Source organism: Sinocyclocheilus anshuiensis, unplaced genomic scaffold (assembly GCF_001515605.1).
Source record: "Sinocyclocheilus anshuiensis isolate Anshui unplaced genomic scaffold, SAMN03320099.WGS_v1.1 scaffold1543, whole genome shotgun sequence".
NCBI lineage: Eukaryota > Metazoa > Chordata > Actinopteri > Cypriniformes > Cyprinidae > Sinocyclocheilus > Sinocyclocheilus anshuiensis.
In genome coordinates this window covers 1,258,498-1,265,997 of record NW_015551074.1, presented here as the reverse complement: position 1 = coordinate 1,265,997, position 7,500 = coordinate 1,258,498, and the positions used below count along the sequence as shown (strand labels likewise).

The 7,500-nt window shown below is 31.3% G+C and overlaps 1 pseudogene; it reads left to right on the top strand.

Annotated features, from left to right (window-relative positions):
• Positions 1-7,500, top strand: part of LOC107662241 (glutamate receptor ionotropic, kainate 2-like) — a 54,639-nt pseudogene that overhangs the window by 43,650 nt on the left and 3,489 nt on the right.

The window sequence follows — 7,500 nt, the reverse complement described above, 5'->3', positions numbered from 1 at the left end:
TATGTTGTTGAATTATTGAAATATGAACTTAAAATCTCAGGGGTTCAAGTAAATGTTTTATGTAAGGGGTTTTGCACCCTCAGATTCCAGATTTTCTAATATTGTCCGATCCTAACAAACCATACATCAATGGAAAGCTTATTTATTCAGCTTTCAGATGATGCATAAATCTCAATTTCAAAAAATTGACCCTTAAGACTGGTTTTGTTCTCCAGGGTCACACATGCATGTAATAAATAGAAATTAAATGATGAAAAAAGTTACTTAACTTAGTCCAGAAGGGGTCCAGCTGATTTAGGGCATTTATTTCTTCATGAATCTGTGCTCAGGGTCGGAGCTGATGCCGAAGGCTCTGTCCACTAGGATCGTGGGAGGAATCTGGTGGTTCTTCACCCTCATCATCATCTCGTCCTACACCGCAAATCTGGCCGCCTTCCTGACGGTGGAGCGCATGGAGTCGCCCATCGACTCGGCCGACGATCTGGCCAAACAAACCAAGATCCTGTACGGCGTGGTGGAGGACGGCGCCACCATGACCTTCTTCAAGGTACTGCAGGCCAATGCGTTATTCACGTCAGCGCTTTATGCAGTACAGATGGACTCGAAGCAGCTTCACTGAAACAAACAGGGAAATAACAGTGTTAATGTTGTAATAACTATGTAATAACTCATCTATAAAGCAGCTCTACAGAAGACAACTGAGTCATTATTCAGAATGATTCGATTCAGTTTTGATTCAATTCAGATCACAGCAGTGCTAATGTTGTAAAATCCAGCAATTATTAAACCGATTCATTTTTAAGCTGCTCTACAGACGACAAAAGAGTCATTTTTCAGATCAATTCAGTTTAACTGCAATTAAATTCACTTCAGTAAACATAAACAGGGAAATAACAGTGATAATGTTGTAATAACATTAATTTTTAATCTATAAAGCAGCTCTACAGAAGACAACAGAGTCATTATTCAGAATGATTCGATTCAGTTCAACAAACAGGAAAATAACAGCGTTAAGGTAAAAAAATTCATCAGTTATGAAAACAATTCATTTTTAATCTATAAAGCAGCTCTACAGAAGACAATAGTGCTATTATTCAACTCAATTTAGTTCAATTTTGATTCAGTTCAGTTCAAATGAATCAAGCACGAAACAAATGGATTTTTAAGCTATAAATCAACTCTACAGAAGACAATAGAGTCATTATTCAGAATGATTCAGTTCAGTTTTGATTCAATTCAGATCAATTTGATTCAGTTCAGTGCTAATGTTGTAAAATAATCAGTTATGAAACAAATTCAATTTTATGCTATAAATCAGCTTTATAGAAGACAATAGTCATTTTCAAGAATGAATCAGTTAATCTTTCATCAATTATGACACTGATTCAGTTTCATCTGTTAAGCAGCTTTTCAGTTGAATTCCTGTCCGATTTCATCCTAACGCAGCGTTCGAATGGATAAACCTCTCTGTCTCCGCTGCAGAAAACCAAGATCTCGACGTACGATAAGATGTGGGAGTTCATGAACAGCCGGCGTCAGTCTGTGATAGTGAAGAGCGTGGAGGAGGGCATCCATCGCGTGCTGACGTCTGACTACGCCTTCCTGATGGAGTCCACCGCCATCGAGTTCGTCACGCAGCGCAACTGCAACCTGACGCAGATCGGCGGCCTGATCGACTCCAAGGCGTACGGCGTGGGGACGCCCATGGGTACGACACACACCCCTGCTGTTATTATCTACAGCATCAGCATCCTAGCAGTATAAACCTGTCGCCATGGCGACCTGCATCTACAGCATCAGCATCATATCAGTATAAACCTGTCGCCGTGGTGACATGCATCTACAGCATCAGCATCCTATCAGTATAAACCTGTCGCCATGGCGACCTGCATCTACAGCATCAGCATCATATCAGTATAAACCTGTCGCCATGGTGACCTGCAGTGACAGATGATGGAGAGCTGACAGATTTCTCTTTATTGTGTAACACGCTCAGTGTAGACGATTATCACCGATACATTTTAGTATCACGGATATACTATTATGATTTTTATGAATATTTTCAATTACTTATTTCACGTTTTAGTATTTTTTTTGTTTATATATATATATATGCTGATAAAGTTTGCATTGCTTTTTAATTCAGTTTTAGTTATTTAAAACAACTTAATGACTAGCTGAAATAACATGATTTATATTTTAGTTCAGTTAATGTTTATTTTATTTCAAATAACAAAAATGTTTTATTGTGGTATTAGTTTAAGTTAATGATAATAACCCTGGTTATTATATCTTCTGAACACTATAATGTTTTCATCTAATACTCAAATTTCATTTTCAAATTATGACAGGATTTTCATTTTTTGATGTATTATCACTAAAGGTTATTATTATTGTTGTATTTCATGCAAAAGCAATTATAAAAACAAGAAACCATATCCTTGTTCTAACAAATTTACAATTAGTTATTAAACTATTTTCTATTTAAAATACTGAACACATTAAAATATTTAGATGTGAATAAATATAAGTGTAATAAATCTAAATTAAATGATAAAACAAGTCATTTAACTTGAGCCAGGTGTGACAGGTTAAATTATTACCTGAGAAAGAGGAGGAAAATAATAATTATTATATTATTCATAAGGCAGAAGTCTAAAATCTACAACATCAGGTTTACATGATTATTTTTTATTCATTCATGTAAAAATATTTATTAAATCATCATCCACTGTTTTTATTTTATTTATTTATTTTTATGAAAAATCTGAGAATTTTTGAAGAATCGTAATAAAAACTTTATTTTTTATTTTTTTAAGTTGAACTCTTTGGCTCTGAATTTTGTAAATGTCCTACCGTAAATATATCAAAACTTAATTTTTGATTAGTAATATGCATTGCTAAGAACTTCATTTGAACAACTTTAAAGATGATTTTCTCAATATTTAGATTTTTTTGCTCCCTCAGATTCCAGATTTTCAAATAGTTGTATCTCAGCCAAATATTGCCCGATCCTAACAAACCATACATCAATGGAAAGCTTATTTATTCAGCTTTCAGATGATATATACATCTCAATTTTGAAAAATTGACCCTTAAGAGTGAAGGTCACATATTAGTATATTTTCAAAGATGCACACAAAACAGACTGAACATATACGATCTTCTTCTGTTCTAGTTTCATTTCCCATGAGTCTCTTCTTCTCTTCAGAGGATCTGCACGCTTTATATAAACCTTCATATCTCAGAGCAGTTCTGCGGGGGAGGAGCGAATACAAGGGGAATATTTATCCATCTTTATCTGCACAAATCCTCCGTGTTTAAACACATATTCCTGGAATAACATCAGTGCTTTATCAAAGAACGCAGCTCGTGCAATTACAGATGTTCAGGATTTAAGCTCCATCAGCAGTGTTTGTGTTGATTAGCACAGCGTCCCTTATTTATTTATTTGCCTGTATTTATTTATTCATTTGTTTAGCACAATACATGTTTAAATACATGTTCTTTTAATAATTAATATTGGGTAACTTACAGGGTTATTATAGTTTAATTAAATAAAAAAAAAATCATTATTTAAATAAAATAAACATTAAGTGAAATAAAATAAAATATTACTTGCCAAGGAATCATTTCTCATTTTTAATTAAGTGTACTAAAGTAACTAAAACTAATACTGAAAAAAAACTATACAGACATAAACTACTAAAAATGAAAATACATACTAAAATTAAATATGAAAAAAGAACATAGAAAAATAAATACTAATTCAAAATATTAATACAATCTAAAAAAGCATGAAATTAAAAATGAATAAAAACTATATAAACTACTAAAAATGACAAAAGCACAATAAAATGACAAACATTAACTAATTAAGTTAGGGAAATATAAAAATAAAACAATCAAAATATTAATAAAAACAAAAAAAAAGCATTAAATAAAATCGTATAGACATATTTTAAAAACCTTTACCTAGAATTAAAATAAAAAAGGAAAATATAAAAAAATTCAAACTAATTTAAAATATTTTTAAAAATTTGAAAAAAATAAATAAATAAATAATGAAAACATAAAATGAAACTCAAACTATATTTAAAATGGAAAAGAGAAACAAAAAAAAAGTACTTAAACTATAGACTCATACAAAACTGCTAAAAATGAAATTGTAAAACTAAAATTATTAACAACTAATTATGTAGTATAGTAATAAGTATTAATAAAAACTATAAGGGTATCGCAATGAATTTAAGTTATCATTCACTAAAAATAAAATAACTAATGAATATTGTTCATCACCTAGAACAGCATTCACAACACTACTTTTAAAGCTCAAATGTATTTTATAAAGAATAAAAAAAGCTTTAAGCTTCATTATTTTTAAATTTCTTATTTAATAAAAAATCGGTAATTGACATTACTCCTCTGACGGGGAAACCAGACCGTAAAGCTGAATGTAAATGTTGTCTGAAGGTCCGTCCAAGTACACTTTAATAAAGCAATAATCCCCGTGAAGCCGTGGTTTACAGTGAATTTATAACAGCTAAGAGCCGTTGTTAGGCACTCCGCTAAAACCCTCTTAGCTGTTATAAATTCACTGTAAACCACGGCTTCACGGGGGTTACTGCTTTTATAAAACGGTTATTCCATATACGTAGTAAGGTTTCACAAAATAAAACAGAGCAAATAAAGTGTAATGATATTAATAAAAACAGTATTCTTCCACCAAACAATGTAGCTCCTCAGAAACAGTTGTGGTTGCTACAAAGTGGTTGCCGAGCAACACACAAACGTAAACAAAGGTGTATGTTACTTTGTAGAGTCATTTACAACAGCTTCGAACACGGCTCAGCCAATCAGAATCAAGCACCGGAACTATCTGCTTTATAATTAATGAGTGATTTGTGACGCAGGCTCGCCGTATCGGGACAAGATCACCATCGCCATCCTGCAGCTGCAGGAGGAGGGCAAGCTGCACATGATGAAGGAGAAGTGGTGGAGGGGGAACGGATGTCCGGAGGAGGAGAGTAAGGAGGCCAGCGCTCTCGGCGTGCAGAACATTGGCGGCATCTTCATCGTCCTCGCCGCCGGCCTCATGCTGTCTGTGTTCGTGGCCATCGGCGAGGTGCTGTACAAATCCAAACAGAACGCGCAGATCGAGAAGGTATCAGACGCAAACACCAGAGGTCGCTCTTTCACACCTTTATCGGACAAACAGTGTAGAATGTTAGGTCTTGAAGTGACAGCAGCCTAATAAACCTGCTGCTGTCTGTCGTTAATGTTAATCAAACAACAAAAGACAGAGAAAATCACTCACTGCTCTCGACTGAATAACTTCAGTAGCTTTAATAAGGATTTGCTGGGGTATATTTGTAGCAATAGCCAACAATACATTGTATGGGTCAAAATTATACATTTTTCTTTTATGCCAAAAATCATTAGGATATTAAGTAAAGATCATGTTCCATGAAGATATTTTGTAAATTTCCTACCGTAAATATATCAAAACTTAATTTTTGATTAGTAATATGCATTGGTAAGAACTTCATTTGGACAACTTTAAAGATGATTTTCTCAATATTTAGATTTTTTTGCACCCTCAGATTCCAGATTTTCAAATAGTTGTATCTCAGCCAAATATTGTCCTATCCTAACAAACCATACATCAATGGAAAGCTGATTTATTCAGCTTTCAGATGATGCATAAATCTCAATTTAGAAAAATTGACCCTTATGACTGGTTTTGTGCTCCAGGGTCACATATATGATTTATACAAATAAATATGTCTGCTTAAAAGAATGACGATTGTGAGATACAAGATGTTAAGAATCCATATATAACTACTTGTTTGAAAATAAGACTCAAAGTTATATATAATTCATATTAACAGGTTAATGTTTTCTCTGAGTTTTTAGAGAAATGCTTTACAATTTAACTGGACTGAAATAAAAATGAGATGAAAACACACAATGAAATTAACTAAAAAATTAACTAAAATTAAAATGAAAAGGGAAAGTATAAAAATTAAAACAATTCAAAATATTAATAACTAAAAAAAGCATAAAATAAAAATATATTGAAACTATATAGAAAAAAAATACAAAAAAATTACAAACACATAATACAATGACTAAAGCTTTAACTACGATTAAAATGAAAAAGGAAAATGTAAAAAAAACCTAATCAAAAATGTTAATAAATACAAAAGAGACATATAAAAACTACAAAAAAAGACCAAAAAAAAACAATAAAATGACTAAAACTCCAACTAAAATGAAAATGAAAAGGGAAAATATAAAACTAAACCCCAATTCAAAATATTAATAAAACCTAAAAAAAAGCATAAAATAAAAATTAGACATTTTAAAAATTACAAAAAAATGACAAACACATAATACAGTGACTAAAGCTTTAACTAAGATTAAAATTAAAAAGGAAAAATAAAAAAAAATAAATAATCAAAAATATGAATAAAAACAAAAAAGCATGAAATAAATATTAAAAACTACATACACATAATTAAACTACAAAAAAAATGACCAAAACACAATAAAATGGCAAACTTAAACTAAAATTAAAATGAAAAAGGAAAATATAAAACTAAAAACTAATTCAAAATATTAATACAAATTTTAAAAAGCATAAAACTATAAATAGTAAATAGAAATACTTAAAAACTGATATATATATAATTAATATCTCAATTATACTAAAATAACACTGGTCATTTGGTTTATTCAAGGAACAGACTAAAATGTAATTAATTACTTTTTGAAAATAAAATAATGAATATAGTTCATCATATAGAACAGCTTTCACAGCACTAAAATTACTATTTGGATTTTAAACCTAACATATTAAAGAATAATAAGTTATTTTATTAACATTTGAGCTTCATAACAAATTTGGCTTTAAAAATGGCCCTGCTAGAGTCTGATTTAAGCAGACGTGTTTATGTTAACGCGAGTTATGTAATCAGATTACTTTTTTCAAGTAACTAGTAAAGTAATGCATTACTTTTTAATTTGCAAGAAAATATCTGTTACTTTTTCAAATAAGGAACGCAAGTTACTTTGTTTCCCATTTATGGACTGACAGCTCTCCTGTCCTCATACTGGGAGAAATCAGAAGTGCAGAGGAGTTGTGTGCGCTGTGTGAACATGATGTTACTGTAGTTCTAGACTAAATGTGAATGTGCATTAATTCATCCACTCACAAAAAAACAGATTTAGTATTCATCAAAATTAATTAAAACAGTGAAATGCAAACTCAGAATATGACGCAAACCTGCAACAATTAAATATGTTAAATAACACAAACGTATATAATCCCATTTTATTAACTAATGTCTTTGCTGCTGACCTTTGATGATCCAGTTCAACCGTACTAACAAGCAAAAATGACTTTAGAGGAACTAACTATTGTGCTTCATTGTTTTTTTATTGCTGAAGAGTGTTTCTTCTCCTGCGTTCTACTGTACAGACGTGAATTTACTTTTG